At 38.2% G+C, this 16797-nt stretch overlaps 1 long non-coding RNA gene across 1 annotated transcript; it reads left to right on the plus strand.

The window, feature by feature from the left end:
• Positions 1-536: 536 nt before the first annotated feature.
• On the plus strand, positions 537-5276 carry LOC309862796. Its single transcript, XR_014310711.1, has 4 exons — positions 537-663; positions 748-827; positions 4702-4798; positions 5084-5276. It is a non-coding gene; the product is annotated as an uncharacterized lncRNA (long non-coding RNA).
• The last annotated feature ends 11521 nt before the right edge of the window (positions 5277-16797 follow it).

Here is a 16797-nt window from a genome sequence, read left to right on the forward strand (position 1 = left end):
GAGCTACTTTTCTAAATGTCTGAGCTACCCCAATGAGAAAGAATAAGTAAGTCCCAGGAAATCAAATGAACTACCTAGAGAGTACACCACTTAGGACAATGAATGAGTATGCTAAAAGCAAAAAACCTGCTTTTACCCAAAAGGTCAGGAAATAAGTTTTCTATTGAGGAACAAAGAATAGGCTCAGTAGAAAACAAATTTACTAGAGTAAAATGGAACCAATGAAGTTTCTTCTTACTTCTGGAAATTTCTATAGGAAAGTGGATGTGAAATTAAACCAATAAATTTGGAATCCAGCGCCTTCTTCCTTACCTAGACCATAGGAAGAAGACCCAGAGGGCATGTGACAGGACTGTCTTCAAGGCAGGTCATGGAGCTCAAGAATGAGTAATGTCAAAGAAACTTAAGAGCCAAGGAGTTTGTACTCTTCACAAAGTGTAAATAATTTTTTTTCTTTTGTTATGTTTGCATTGTGAGACCCATGAATCAGGAAGTTTTTCTTTCTCAGAGCTCACTTTGTCTTCATTCTAAACACCATTATACTGAGATCACGCACAACTCAGTGAAGCAGAAACATCTCTCCTTCTTTGGGGTAGAATCTTTTGGGTAGCTGTTTCTTAGGTGATTGTATGGCAAGGCTGAGAACCTCAGGAATGTTTGTAGGTCAGTAGGGCATTAGGAAAGTAGATTGTATGGCCTGCAGGCATGCAAGAACAGATCTCAGGAGTTTGCTTCTATTTCTTCCAGGCACAAGTGAGAGAGTTCATCTGGATACCGAGGTGAATTTTGGTGGGAAGCTCTAATAGATAAGATATTACACTAATGAGGTAAGTAATTGTGAGTGAGGACCAACAATATCTTAGGATCCCAAAGTGTACTGTATTTGTTGCTGTCCCTCAGCACATGGGTAATTGAATAATAAGTAGTTCAGGACCAAGGTTAGTCAGCATGGTGATGTCCTTCTCAAGTATGGTGGGATGCTTTATGTGATTATTATTATATGTTTTAACTCCCTGTGCCCTTTGTAGTCTCTTGCCCCAGGGAGCTCTAGATTTATTGAATCTAAAGGAGAGATCTAAAGACTTCTTTTTTTATAAAAACCTGAAGTAACTGAGATTATCCTAGCAATCCTGATGGAGGAGAAGAAACAGGAGAGTGTTTTTAAAAAGAAAGAGAAATGAAGAGAAGGTACATTATCCAAGACAAGGAAAGGCAGTAAGATCTGAGTTTTTCACTAGGAATGAAAATCCTGAACATCTCTTAGATCCCCAGAAAGGTGACAGGACCCTGGGACAATGGTTGTATTTTACATCTAGGAAAGTTAGACACAAGATCCAGAGTTTCCAACTTGGCAAAGATTTCTGTGCTTCAAGCATGCAGCTCTAGCTTACACAGACCATGTGGGCTTGGAAAATAGGTTTTTCAGGGATTGCAAGATCAGAGGAACATTCTTCAAATATTTTCTTTTGCCTAGGATCATAGAAGTATCTGGGAGACGGGTGGTGGAAATTGAGATGCCTCATTTATGTCTGAAGTTAAATCTCATGAAACTCTAGGGGAATAAGGAGTACAATCAGATTTATATATTTACTGTTTTTTTTTTTTAAGGGATGTGAATTTTCCTACATACTTAAGGTTGTAGTCTAAGATTCATACTTGCTACACAAGGCTTGACAATAACAAAAGGGTCCTGAGTTTATACCATTAAGTGTTTGAGAGATCTTAGATATAAGATGGACTCTTCTTAGAAGAGCAGGTTGGGAACCCAGAATTTAAATTTAAGCTACTGATTTTGTTACGATTTTGAGTCCTAATTTTAAATGCAAAAGGCATACAACAGAGCTAAGTACTATACTACTTCTTATCTCACAAAGCTTTATCTATTAATCTACCTATGTTTTTAGACTCAAACAATGCAAAATAGAGGACACTATCTGCATGTGAGTAAGTCAGGAAAGGATTACACTCCAGATATGCATGAGAAAACAGAGGAGAACTCTGTACAATCCAGAGACTTTCAAGGCTTAGCAAATAACTCATTTCTGAAAATAATGATTTAAACAAGATCTTATTGTCAAAAGATGTGGATACTCCTTGGTAATATGTGAAAATAATTAACAATATTAATTTGACCTATGGGGTTCTGAGTAGAGGGTGCAAAACTTTCAAAAGATGAAGCATATGTTGAAGTGTCACAAACTTGGTAGAAACTGGAAATCTGCCATTTTTTAAAAGTATTTTAAACATTGGACATATTTATCCAGAGTGGTGCTTCAGATTTTGAATCCTGAAACAACCCCATAAAAAAGGATACAAGACTTTCCCAAAACTGTTAACAAGACAAACTTAAAAAAAAAAAAATTGGATCTTTGATGACAGAATGAAACACCTAAGATATCATCTTCAGTAGCTCCATTTTAAGTGATATGTTAACATGCTTAAAATATTCTGCAATATTCTTCCACCTTTTCACTGTCCTCTACTACCTCATGCTCTCATTTTGCTTCTTATCTAGCTTGGACACCACACAGCATCATTATAATCTCTTTCTTGCCCTTTATCCCTTGATTAATTTTTCCAGCCAAATGTTAACTCCAGGTAGTAAACAATAGTACCCTGCAGGGCCCCCTGAATATGGATGCCCACTGGTGTCTTTCTAAATCCATGACCACTAATCTCAAGAGGACCTTAGGTAAGCTAGGTGTCACTATTCCCTGCCTTACTGCTCTCTTTACTATTCCAACATTGCTTCCACACCTTCTTATACAGCCTAGTGATCTTGCTTCTCATTTCACTGAAAACATAAAAGTGATCAGTAGAGCAAGTCTATAAGCCACCACCACGTCTACCCATGTGCCTGTATCTGGACTCACATGCCTTCCCTTCCATTACAACTAACCAACTGCCCACGCCCCTATCAAGGCCAGCTGTGCTATCTATGTATGAGAGCCCTTCCACTTTGAACTACTGAAGGTCCTCACTGAAGCAACTGACTTGTCTTTTGTTCACCAACTTTCCTCTCTAGAACTCTGCTGTCCAATTCAGCATGAACACGTGTGACTATTGAAATTTAAATTAACTACGATTAAATATAATTTGAAACTCAATTCCTCAGTCATACTAGCCGCATTTCAAGTACTCAATAGCCACTTGTGATGAATGGTGACTATAGAGGAGAGCACAGAGTCAGATGATGGAACATTTCTATCTAGTGAGAGTTTTATTGGAGCGACACTGTCCTAGGAGATTATTCCCATCTATAAATTCTGTAAGCTTGCATCTTACAAATTATGTATCAAACAAAACTCACCTGGCCTTTCTTCCTCCTCTGGATATTACTCTACTCTTCCCGTACAACCTAACGGCACAATTCTACGAAAGAGGATCTACACTTGGCTGTCTTAACTTTCGTTTCTCTTTTGAGCTCAATTAAGACTTTTATCTTTGCTATTATATACAAATTTTTTTGCGAAACACATGAAAGACTTGTTACTAATCCCAGTTTGCCAAATCAGTCCTTGCCTTAATCAACCAGAAACCCTGAACACAGGTGATCTGAAAGCATGTTTCTTCATTTGATTTCCAGGATGGCGCTCTCTTGATTCCCCTTCGACTTCTGTGCTACCCTTCTCAGCGTCCGTGAACTTCAGGACTCCATCTTCTGACTTCTTTTTCATCTCTGCATTCATTGTCTAATGATCTCATGCAGTTTCCTTGCTTTAGATACCATCTTTACACTGATGAATCCAAAATTTGTATCACCGAGACCAGACTTCTTTCTCAACTTCATACTCCTTTATCTAATTGCTTCTTTGCACTCACCATTTCAATGCCTAAAATGCATCTCAAATGTGGCATTCCCAAAATTAAACTGCTGCTTTCCCTCCTACACACAGCCTGCTGCTCCTTAAGTCTTCCCCGCTCAGTAAATAGTTGGTCTGTTCTTCAAACTAGTCAAGGGTGTATCTCTAATTCAGCCACTTCTTAGCTCCTCTTCTGCTACCACTAAAACACAGGCCACCATCTTCTCTCGCCTGAAGTATTGACAAAGCCTCCTACTCAGTCTAACTGGTTTACCTACTTCTCTTGTAATCCTACACTCTATTTTGTTGGAACCTATTTATTCTGAATGAATGTAAGAAAGAAAGGCTTTTGTTCAAATGCAAGTCTTATCATGTTACTTCTCAGCACAATAACTCCAGTGGTTCCCCAGTAAGATAATAGTCGAAAGTTCTTGTGGTGGCTTTCAAGTCCCTATATGATCGCTTCCTGTGGCACCTCTTTGACCTCACCTTCCACCACTGCCATGTTTTCCTGCAACCTTCTTGGGCTGGTCTTCTTACAGACACATCCACATTTTAACCACACTCCCTTAGGATCCTCCTGGGCCTTATGTGATCTTCCAACACTTGAGGAAAGTCTCCTGATCGCCTTAAAAAACAGCAATCTCTTCACACATTCTACTCCCTTTACCTCCTCATGGTATTTAAACTATCAATTTGCTCATTCTGCCAACATTTTTCTGTTTAGGAATTAAGCAGTGATGCCATCAAGCTTAAATAAACATTTTACAAAGCCATAGCAAAAACTGTCAAAGTGTCCTACTGTCTTATTTTCTCCATTCCCTTTCTCTTTTATTACCTACAAATCCGTCTGTTCTGTTATTACTTATCCTAACATTGTTTTTTTTTTTAATTCTAGTGTCCACATCCAGACTCCTGGGCTTTCATCTCTGTGTACTTCTTACATGGAGTGGTTTCTGAACTACTCCTCTCAAATGTGAACTTACTCATTTTAAGTAAGTACAAGCTTCTGTCTGCTTCATTATGTCTTCTAGTGTATCTAGGCCAGAACATCATATAAAACACATTATCTAATTATAAATTGATTTTTCTTTATTTCTGCCTTATAGTATGGATAGGATATTATATTGAGTTCTGCTAAATTATGTGTACAAAGAGATTATATTGCTTCTGCATTTTTAGATAGTGGGGAATAGTATAAAATATTTATTATAATAAGGAAAAGTTTGGATCTATAGGGTTTTATACACCCAATCTAACTCCACTCCCTCATTTAACAGATGAGAAAAAAAAAAAAAAAGCAGAGACATCCAAAGACCATGATGCTGGTTGGCACAGGGTAAATGTACAATGAATTTCATTCATTGTTTTCCTACAAAACATCACCTCAATATGGTTCCAATTCTAAAATAATTAACAGAAATACCTGTTAAATTATCCTTCCTGCCTAATAAATTTTCTTTTAAAGGGAAATTTTATTCCTAATTGGAGTCTCTGAAATTATGTCAATGAAATTTTAATTCTAATTTGATTATCTGAAATCACCTCAACACTTTTCTTTTTATTTTTACAGAAATCCATAATTTAAGAGATGTGGTCTTTTATAAAAAATAAAGTATACCAGCTTGTAAATATAAACTTTCAAAGAGCTACCATGCACAATCATATTATGGTGCTGTTGGCATTAAGTGTCAAGTTTCTATTGATCGTTCAGTGTTGTTACCCTACAGACACTCTTATATATCATTACCAAATACACACAAAATGCTTATATTGTAGGAACATCTTTAATTCCCATGGAATCTTTCAATATTCATGCATGAAATCGAACATTTTACAGAGAGGTCTGACAAAGAGCAGCTTTTCAAATTCAACACATAAATATGAAATTTCTAGCAGATGAAAGAAACAAACTAAGCCCCAGATAGTGGATTAAAATACATTTTGCTTATAAAAATGATGTGGATTAGATGACCTCAAAGTTATCTTAGAATTTTACTTCATATAAATCTGTAATTTTATCTGTTTATTATCAGGTGGATTAATTGTGTGCTATGTCTGTGTTCAGAAGGAGTGTTTCCCACAAATATTGTCAGCAATATTTATGTTTCTGCCATGGCATTGAGTCACAGTTCCCTGCATTAAAGTTGCTTGGATATGTGCCTGGCTTCATTGCAACGCTCATGTTTTTTTAAGCAAATACGTTTGCTTGGTACCAGGAATATGGAGGTGGGTGTGATGGTCTCTGACCCCATCATGGGTCAGAGTCCACGGACTTGCCTGCTCCTAAAGAAAACAAAGCCATGCCTTTCATCTGTGTTCCTCCATAAAGGGCTCAGTAAGATGCTTCCCCAGCCTATGTTTATAAAGTTGCGCAAAAGAGAATAATAAGTTAAGAAGGAAATAACAAACATGCTGTTGATAGCAGGATCCAGCAGTCTTTGCCCAACCTAATCTCTTTTTTTAAATTAACATATAGTGTATTATTAGCCCCAGAGGTACAGGTCTGTGAATCGCCAGGTTTACACACTTCACAGCTCTCACCATAGCACATACCCTCCCCAATGTCCATGACCCTACCACTCTCCTGATATTCCTCTCCCACCAACAACCCTCATTTTGTTTTGTGAGATTAAGAGTCTCTTATGGTTTGTCTCCCACCCGATCCCATCTTGTTTCATTCATTCCTTTCCTACCCCCCAAACCCCTATCTCAATGTTGCCTCTCAACTTCCTCATATCAGGGATATCACGTGATAATCGTCTTTCTCTGATTGACTTATTTTGCTAAGCATAATACCCTCTAGTTCCATCCAGGTCATCACAAATGGCAAATTTTCATTTCTTTTGATGCCAGCCTAATCTCTTACCCCCCACCTCCACATCCTATCAGGACTTAAGACTTCTTCTCCCCTGACATCTCACCAGTCCACAGGCTTGTCTGGATTCCCTGGCCTGGATTACTAGAATATCTTTTTTCTTGCCTAAGTCTTATTCCATTTAGTCCACTCTTCCTACTGCAGGCAGAAATGATCTTTCTAAAGCACAAAATTAATCATGCTATTGGAATTGGGAGGGAGACAAACCATAAGTGACTCTTAATCTCACAAAACAAACTGAGGGTTGCTGGGGGGAGAGGGGTCCGGTGAAGGGGGTGGGATTATGGACATTGGGGAGGGTATGTGCTTTGGTGAGTGCTGTGAAGTGTGTAAACCTGGTAATTCACAGACCTGTACCCCTGGGGATAAAAATATATGTTTATATAAAATAAAAAAATAAAAAAAAATTCTAGGGTGGCTTTTTGATTACTTAGGATAAAAACCAAATTTAATGTGGCAGTTATAAGGTCCTCCATTAATGAGCCCCTACTATGTTCTCCATAGTCTTCCCCACACTGCCTGCTTATACCCTAAGACCCAGACACACTGAAATTCCCTCAACTCTTAAAAGTGACACTTTCTCCGTGGCATTTGACTTCTATATAGGCTTTTCCTTCTTCTGGGAACACCATTCCTTCACACACAAAGGAAGACTTTATACATAAATTTTTATATATAAAAATTTTTTAGTATTACTTATGTCTCAGTTTTGTAACAAAGGTAGTTTAAGTGGTTTTTTTTCCTTTTTTGCGATTTTATTCTTAAAATGTTACATAATGAACATGTATTAGATTTAAAACTAAAAACTGAACAATTAATGTATGCATACTTGTGACCCACTAATTCCATTCTGGATATATATGCAACAAAAATGCAAATATACATATTTTTCTTCCCCAAAGATTTTATTACCTATGATAGAATTTTTGCTTCTTTAAAGTAAAGACGATATATTAGACTTTTTTAAATGACTGTTGTTAGTAGGAGAAAGGTAAGTGGACCCCTCTGTATTATCTTTGTGATTCTTATTAATCTATTCAAAATAAAAAGTTAAAAAAATACAATGGTCATTGATATAAATATTAAGTAATTCTAAATAACATTCTTCTGAAAACTAAAACTCAGTTGGCAACTGAATGTGTGAAACACAATGAATCATTGATAAGATCTATTCTCAGTGTTACTTTATGGTTTAAAAACATTCCTTTAAATGAATCATTTGAATTACTTATATTTATTAAAATATAAATATCAAAGAGGTAAACGTTGAACCATTGTTCAATAAAATTATGTATTTTCTTTTCCTTGTTCCTAGACCTCAGTGAATTCAAAAGTTCACAGATTAGGGAGTCCTAATGTGAAAACTAGAATGAAAAATAAATGAAGAAAAGTGTAGTAGATGGGGCACCTGGGTGGCTCAGTCATTAAATGACCACGTTTGACTCAGGTCATGATCCCAGAGTGCTGGGATCAAGCCCCAAATGGGGCTCCCTGTTTGATGGGAAGCCTGCTTCTCCCTCTCCCATTCCCCGTTCCTGTGTTCCCTCTTTTGTTGTGTCTCTCTCTGTCAAATAAATAAGTAAAATCTTGAAAAAAGAAAGAAAAGAAAGGAAGGAAGAAAAAGAAAAGAAAGAAAAACATGGTAGAGTTTCAATGACAAATGAGGGTTGCAAAACAAAGAATGGATAGTTGATTGCTATTTTCCTTTTTTTGGGAAGTGCCTCATCTCAGCACCTCAGAAAGATGGTCTGGAAAAGGCATGGGGGAGGAGGAGGGAGTGAACTTCTTCTCAGGAGCACATGACATAGCCAAGGCTGGATTGCTTAGTGTGGCTGTCAACAACTACCACCACAACAGGAAGCACCATCTCCTTCACACTTCTGTGTCCACCTCCTGTCTTCACATGTCTCCTTCTTGTCCAACTTTCCCCATCTAATTAATCCATCAGTCATGATGAAAATAAAAAAGTAAAATTTCTCCAGGATCCTATGGCCAGAACAGAGCTTCTGGTATTCCTTCCACAAACTAGCTCATTCATAGGCTTCCTCAGGTTGATAAATGGTACCATTATCTACTTGGTTGCTCACATCAAAAGCCAAGAACCTATTCTTGATTTCTTTCTTTCCCTGTCACATTGCTGTTTAATCCATCAATAAGCCATCTTTCATATTCAAAATGCATCCCGGGGCACCTGGGTGGCTCAGAGGGTTAAGCCTCAGCCTTCAGATCCTGATCTCAGGGTCTTGGGATCAGCCCCACATCGTGCTCTCTGCTCAGCAGGGAGCCTGCTTCCTCCTCCTCTCTTTCTGCCTGCCTCTCTGCCTACTTGTTATCTCTGTCTATCAAATAAATAAATAAAATCTTAAAAAAAAATGCATCTCAAACCTGTCTGCATTTCTCCATCTTCACAGCTACTACCTGGGTCCAAATATCTCTTACCTGGATACAACAATTGGGGTAATCACTTAAAAAACAAATCCAATCTTTGTGTACGGTGTAAGAGAATGGCCGAGTTTCATTCTTCTACATATAGCTGCCCAGTTTTCCCAGACCATTTATTGAAGAGACTGTCTCTTTTCCACTGTATATTTTTTCCTGTTTTGTCAAAGATTATTTGACCATAGAGTTGAGGGTCCATATCTGGGCTCTCTACTCTGTTCCACTGGTCTTTGTGTCTGTTTTTATGCCAGTACCATGCTGTCTTGGTGATCACAGCTTTGTAGTAAAGCTTGAAATCAGGTAACGTGATGCCCCCAGTTTTATTTTTGTTTTTCAACATTTCCTTAGTGATTCGGGGTCTCTTTTGATTCCATACAAATTTTAGAATTATTTGCTCCAGCTCTTTGAAGAATACCTGTGGAATTTTGATTGGAATAGCATTAAAAGTATAGATTGCTCTAGGCAGTATAGACATTTTAACAATATTTATTCTTTTGATCCAAGAGCATGGAATCATCTTCCATCTTTTTCTGTCTTCTTCAATTTCTTTCATGAGTGTTCTGTAGTTCCTTGAGTACAGATCCTTTACCTCTTTGGTTAGGTTTATTCCCAGGTATCTTATGGTTCTTGGTGCTATAGTAAATGGAATCGATTCTCTAATTTCCCCATGTGAGACAGGAATCCATCAGAATCCTAGAGGAGAGCATAGGCAGTAATCTCTTCGATATCAGCCACAGCAACTTCTTTCAAGATATGTCTCCAAAGGCAAAGGAAACAAAAGTGAAAATGAACTTTTGGGACTTCATCAAAATCAAAAGCTTCTGCACAGCAAAGGAAGCAGTCAAGAAAACAAAGAGGCAACCCACGGAATGGGAAAAGAAATTTGCAAATGACAGTACAGACAAAAGGTTGATATCCAGGATCTATAATGAACTCCTCAAACTCAACACATCCACAAAACAGACAATCATATCAAAAAATGGGCAGAAGATATGGACAGACACTTCTCCAATAAAGACATACAAATGGCTATCAGACACATGAAAAAATGTTCATCATCACTAGCCATCAGGGAGATTCAAATTAAAACTACATTGAGATATCACCTTACACCAGTTAGAATGGCCAAAATTAGCAAGACAGGAAACTACATGTGTTGGAGAGGATGTGGAGAAAGGGGAACCCTCTTCCACTATTGGTGGGAATGCAAGTTGGTGCAGCCTCTTTGGAGAACAGTGTGGAGATTCCTCAAGAAATTAAAAATAGAACTTCCCTATGGCCCTGCCATTGCACTCCTGGTTATTTACCCCAAAGGTACAGAAGTAGTGAAAAAAAGGGCCATCTGTACCCCAATGTTTATAGCAGCAATGGCCATGGTCGCCAAACTGTGGAAAGAACCAAGATGCCCTTCAACGGATGAATGGATAAGGAAGATGTGGACCTTATACACTATGGAGTACTATGCTCCATCAGAAAGGACGAATACCCAACTTTTGTAGCAACATGGACGGGACTGGAAGAGATTATGCTGAGTGAAATAAGTCAAACAGAGAGAGTCAATTATCATATGGTTTCACTTATTTGTGTAGCATAACAAAAAGCATGGAGGACATGGGGAGTTAGAGAGAAGGGGGAGAAGGGGGTTGGGGTAAATTGGAAGGGGAGGTGAATCATGAGAGACTATGGACTCTGAAAAACAATCTGAGGGGTTTGAAGTGGCGGGGGAGTGGGAGGTCAGGGTACCAGGTTGTGGGTATTATAGAGGGCACGGATTGCATGGAGCACTGGGTGTGGTGAAAAAATAATGATACTGTTATGCTGAAAAAAAAAAAAAAGAAATCCAATCAAATTACTGCTTTACTTAAAGACTTCCATTGACTCTCCACTGTAACTGGAATAAAATACTGACTCTTGACCATGGCTCCTCAGAGTCCTGTCTCTACCTCTCAGGAGGCACTTACTCTGCCCCAGCTGCCTGTCCCTTTTTCTGATTCTCCAACAGGCTAAGTTCAGTACTATCCTAGTGTCTTGCACTCTGCCTGGAAAACTCTGTCCCCAGAGCTGTGCATGGCTCAAGTCATTGCCATCTAACTGAGGCCTATTCAGAACACCCAAACTAAATTAACCCTCTCAATGTGAAATAATTAATTGTGCTCACCTATCCATTGTTTATTGTTCTGCCCTTTCCCAATCCCATGTAAGTTCTAGGTGAGCAGAAGTCACTGATATTTGGGGACTCTAGAGAAGTCTGACACATGGTACCCTCTTTAAAAGAATGTGTTGGCAATTTTTTGGTCCATTTTTTCCTTCTATTTTCTCTCAAGATGACTAAAATATAAGGAGAAAAAAGAATAATAAGAGATTGTAGGGTCCAAGAACAGGCCACCCAAAATGTTCCACTTAAGCAAAATGATTATTTTATTTTTTTTTTATCCTATTGTTTTTTTTTTAATATAATTTTTTATTTTTTTATAAACATATATTTTTATCCCCAAGGGTACAGGTCTGTGAATCACCAGGTTTACACACTTCAAAGCACTCACCAAAACACATACCCTCCCCAATGTCCATAATACCACCCCCTGATTATTTTAAATGAAGATTACTTAAGAGATAGTCTTTGCAAGGACTCTCAGAAGTAGAGACTCCCTGAAAGTAGGAAGTAAATCTGCCATGGAAGGTACTCTCCCTGCACCAAGAAGGGGAGAGATATACTTATCACCGGAGATAGGAAATTTAGAGCCAAGAAGGCTCTAACTATAAACAAACAGTGTTACTTTTTTACTAATCTATGATACTAACCCATTTTCTGCTGAGAATTTCTTACTAACTGAAGCTCCCAAAGTTAATTTTTCCTTGAATAGGTCAATTCCTCACAGATTTATTGTCTCTTTGTATAAAGAAAATCTAAGAACTGCCTGCCTTGTTCATTTTTTTTATGTCTCAATTTCATTATTGGGCCTCTGTGAGCACGTAATACAACTTTGGTTTTTTTCTCTTGTCATCCTGTTTCGTGTAAATCTAAATTCTTAGTCTAGCTAGAAGAACTGTGGATAGAGGGAAAATTCTTCCTCTTTAAGATCAAGAAATAACAACATCAAGGGAAATAGAACAGTTCTTCCCAGATTGTTCAAGACAAAATGAAAAAAAAAAAAAAGGAAGAGACAATTAAGTATACTGCCAAAGGAGACCTATGCAAACCGTGTACAGGCAGAGTTCAATGAAGTTGTCTCTTGATTTTGGTTAGTGTGACTACTATGCAAATACCTTTGTTTGCTTTTATTTTAGCAAACATTATTTTCCACAATAGATTTTGGGTGGAGTAATCATTGTGCTTCGAAGATATTAGTACACTGTCCTTGATTAAGAAAAGAATGAAATCAAAACATTACTTACTCTGTAAATGACTGCCACATTGCTCAATATCCCCGTTGTCATTAAGTAAGTCTCTTTCCATCTGAGGTATCAAAACTTCTTTTTTATTTTAAAAGAGAGTGAAAAAAGAAGGAGAGGTGAAGATTTTTATAATCATCCATTGAATTTTGCATATAAAACGGTGAATACACTTTATATATATGTATTTGTGACCAAGACACACCTAAGGGCTGGGCAATTTGTCACTTTTGCTAAATTATGACCCTTCAGACCCAGTAAGAACCTACCTGTTACTTACAGGATTCCAGCTTTTCTTGCGGTATATTTTATCTGTATTCTTGCTGCTTGAGAAAAGGAAAGATGTTTCCACAATATGAACCAATAATGGGAAACTGCGAAAAGGAAAATGTTGTCATGAAAAAAAAATCCCAGCCTCAGAATCGGAAACCTTGTTCCTACCTCTATATGATTTCTCAGGGCCTCATATTCCAGGATTTAAAATAAGCACAGAGGTCTTTAAGGTTTGATTAAACTCTAAAAAAATGAAAATAAAAAGTCATCACAGACGAGCTTTCCTTAGGCAATCAATGATTAAGATTATATCTCACTGAGCTATCAGGAGAAGAATGAAGACATTGTAGTATTAAAGTAAACCTCATTAACAAAATCATCCCTAAAGAAATTGTTTTTATTGGGAATACTTATTAAGAATGGCACTTGCCAAGGGTGATTTCAACACAAAGAGCAGTAAATCTATCACAAGTTTTCTAAATAAGGTTCTCCCAGTTTAGTTCAATCAATATTTACTAAGGTTCTAATTTTCTAATTTCTAAATCAAATAGAAATCTTTAGCTTGACTTTGGACAACACGACAGAGAGTTATATTTTTCAGTACTGAAGATTTGTACTTTGTAGGTTCTCCCCCCCCACTAAGGAACCAGTTCCCTCATTGTTGAAGAAGACACACTGAGTTCTTCTTTTGGTGGTGGTGGGGGGGGCGGTGGGTAGGAGGAATGGTGATAAAGGACACTGTCTGTTGATAACCTAAACTTTCCCAGTGGCAATCTTGGAGTCAAGAGCTTTACATTCATCGAATCGTGATTATTCTTAAATGTTTGGAGTGAAGGAAGCCTTGGAGCAGCAGAGCTCTTTCGTAGAGAAAGAGACTCTTTGCACCAAGGTTGGAGCAACTGAAAGAAAAAAAAATGTGGAGAATGGGCATCTCTGAGGAGGCTGCAGCCAGTGACATGGTCAAAGCCCAGAAAACATGTTCAAGTTAGTCTGAAATCTGGGCTGGCATAGAGACCTCCCAACAATGAGGTAAGTAGGAGATACAGCAATTTTCTCAGTGTACATGATGCTTGGATATACATGCATACTTCTATAAATTCAAAATCTCTTCCATTTTCCATTTTTAATTCCATCCAGGTTTCCATCTAGTACCCTTTGTTGCTGTCCTGTCTACCAAACCCTGGCTAGTCCAACAGTACTGCTACCAGATTCTACTGTGTAGGTGGAAATGAGAGCAGTGTTACCAGGTCATTCATTCACATGGGATGGCTGAAGGGCCCTTGCACTTGCTGCTTTCCCCATAGATATATGCCTAGTTTATTCCCTCATCTTCTTCAAGTGTCAGCTCAAATATGGCACTCTCCAAGAGGCCTCCCTTCTCCTCATTTGAAATGCCATTCCTCTATTAATCTCTATCCACTCATATGTTACATTTTTTTCATTGTCCTGATCACCCCCTGACATATATTTTCATGTAAATATATCTATTTGATTCTATGCTTTTCTTGTGTCCATTACTAGAGAGTTAAACTCCGTGAGAGTGGAGACTTCCATGTACTCACTGCTGAATCCTAGCACCAGTAACAATGTCTGGCTTAGTGTGTAGGTGCCTAACAGACCTTTGTGGATTGCATAAATTAAAACCACTCAGTACCTTTGATCACCTTTCAGAACAAGTCAAAGCACTGGGTAGGTGGAGAAAGAAATTGTCAAGGTCATTTTTCTACCACCTGGACTTCCCCATTTTAGCTCTTCTGAAGGCTTGATGATGGCTTCCTCTCAAGGGAAGAATTAAGAGATCAGAGACAATGTGGAAGGTCATTTATTGCTTATGTTCTAGATATGCTTTTAAAGCTGTAATTTTCCTAGAGGAAATATTTACAGGGCATGTTTTACACAATCACCTGTTCTCATAACAAAGCGGTGGCTAATGTTTAAGGAAAGAAGCCTCATTGGGATGTAGGTGATATATATGGTAACCTATACTTCCCCTTTAAAAAATAATATCCCCAGCCTTGGTTTGGTTGATTTGGCTTAACTGGCCAGACTCAGGAATTCTTTGAGCTTTAAAAACACTAAAAAAAAAAAAAAATCTACCAATGATTTGGACACTCTTCTCTTTCTCAGTCTTTGCTGGAGGCCACACACACACACACAAAATGTGTAGTGTAATTTCTTAGCTTGACAGATCCTAAGGAGAATATTATGTGATATTTTACTGAGTTCCTGCCTTGTATCAGGAAGTACATTTGATGAGATATGTGGGTGGCTCACTCAGTTAAACGTCTGCTTTTGGCTCAGGTCATGATATTGGGGTTCTGGATCAAGTCCTGCATTGGGCTCCTTGTTCGGGGGGAGCCTGCTTCTCCCTCTGTCTGCTGCTCCCCCTGCTTACGTGTGCTCTCTCTCTTAAAAATAAGTAAGTAAAATCTTGAAAAATATGTTTGATTCGGATGACTCAAAGCCATTCATTATTTCCATTTCCACTCCCAGTTTCTAGACAGCCTATTAGACTTTCTGTTTGAATATCCCGTGAAGATTTTGAGAACTCCCTGTCCCTGAATTAAATGATGGTGGTACTGCATGTACTTACTGCATCCTTGTGTTAATAATGCTGGTGCCAAGCAAAACAAGTTAGCTCCTTGATCCAGGAAATACTCTTTCCTGAAAGCTAAGACTGTGCGCCCTTTGGACAGCTTATTTATCAAGACTCGTTTCAAGACTTTTGCCTCGGTGTGCCCACTGATTCCTACCTCCCTCCATCTTGCAAAACCCACTTCAAAATTCCCTAGCCAAGGCTCTAAATTTCTTGCCTTAACATTTTGAGATATCATAGATCTGTGAAACATCCTAATAAACATCAACAAGTTTTTCTGTAGCCTTTTGGAGAATTGACAGCCAAAAACCTCCTAAGTACCATTGTCTGAATCTGGCTTCACTATTTCCTCCCAAACATAATGTTTATCTTTTGATGACATTAGAATCTACCCAACATGTCAATTAGAAATAGAATACCTTTAAACAATTTCCCTCACCTCCAATAATTAATCAATTCAAAAGTCAATAATTTTGTCCTTAAATATTTTCCAACATTCCCCTTTCAATTTCTTGCTGGTGTCTTCTCACTTTTTTCCTTCCCCACCCTGAGTATTCTTGGTAATTAATTCCAGCTACCTATTTGGGATGGTTGAAAGCTGGCATCATGTGTGCTGCTTAAATCTCACCAATACTAAAATTCACATCTCCAAGAGAGGGGTTTGGGGGCCTTCCCACCTCTTCACCTTTCCTCTTTCCTACCTAACAAAAGATCCCTTTTTTTATACAATAGTACACCTCCTTGCCCTCAATCCCACAGTTACTATTACTGTTGTTATTAGCTTGGTTGTAACACAAGGGATGTTGTTTGAGCTATCCTGGAAAAATAAGTTTGATGCAATGAAGATGATTTGGAAGGAAGATAATTTCGAGGGGGTACCCTTTTGTCTGTCCAGAGTCCAACATTCCTTCCAATGAAGGAACAGGTTCCCATCCCATAAATTCCACAGTGGTGGCCACAGGAATGAAAAAGAGGTGGTATTATCAATTTACAATTCTGGGTACACCTCATCCTCTCATGGGCCACAAATTTTAATATTTTTTATTGGGCCACAAATTTTAACATTTTTTACCAACACTTTGACATTGTTTGATTGTCTTTTATTTCCCAAACTAGCCAAATGCCAGAGGGATGGCCCAAAACTGAACTGCCTGGGTCTTGGCTTACAGGGTTCTCAGAGCAACTGAGAAGAAGGTCTTCAGTTGTTTACCTACAGAGGCATCCCTGCCATGGAGCCTTCTCATAGAAGAAAATGTGAGCCCTAAGGACACAACTACCAGGTCACAAGAACTCGGAATTATAGACTTATAACATGAGCTTCCTGTATGCTGGGAAAGGTGCTACATGGACCCCAGTCACCATATAAGGAACTTCTTGCTGCCCTTAATGATTACATGGTTCATTGTTATTTTTAG

Source organism: Mustela nivalis, assembly GCF_964662115.1.
Source record: "Mustela nivalis genome assembly, chromosome: 4".
NCBI lineage: Eukaryota > Metazoa > Chordata > Mammalia > Carnivora > Mustelidae > Mustela > Mustela nivalis.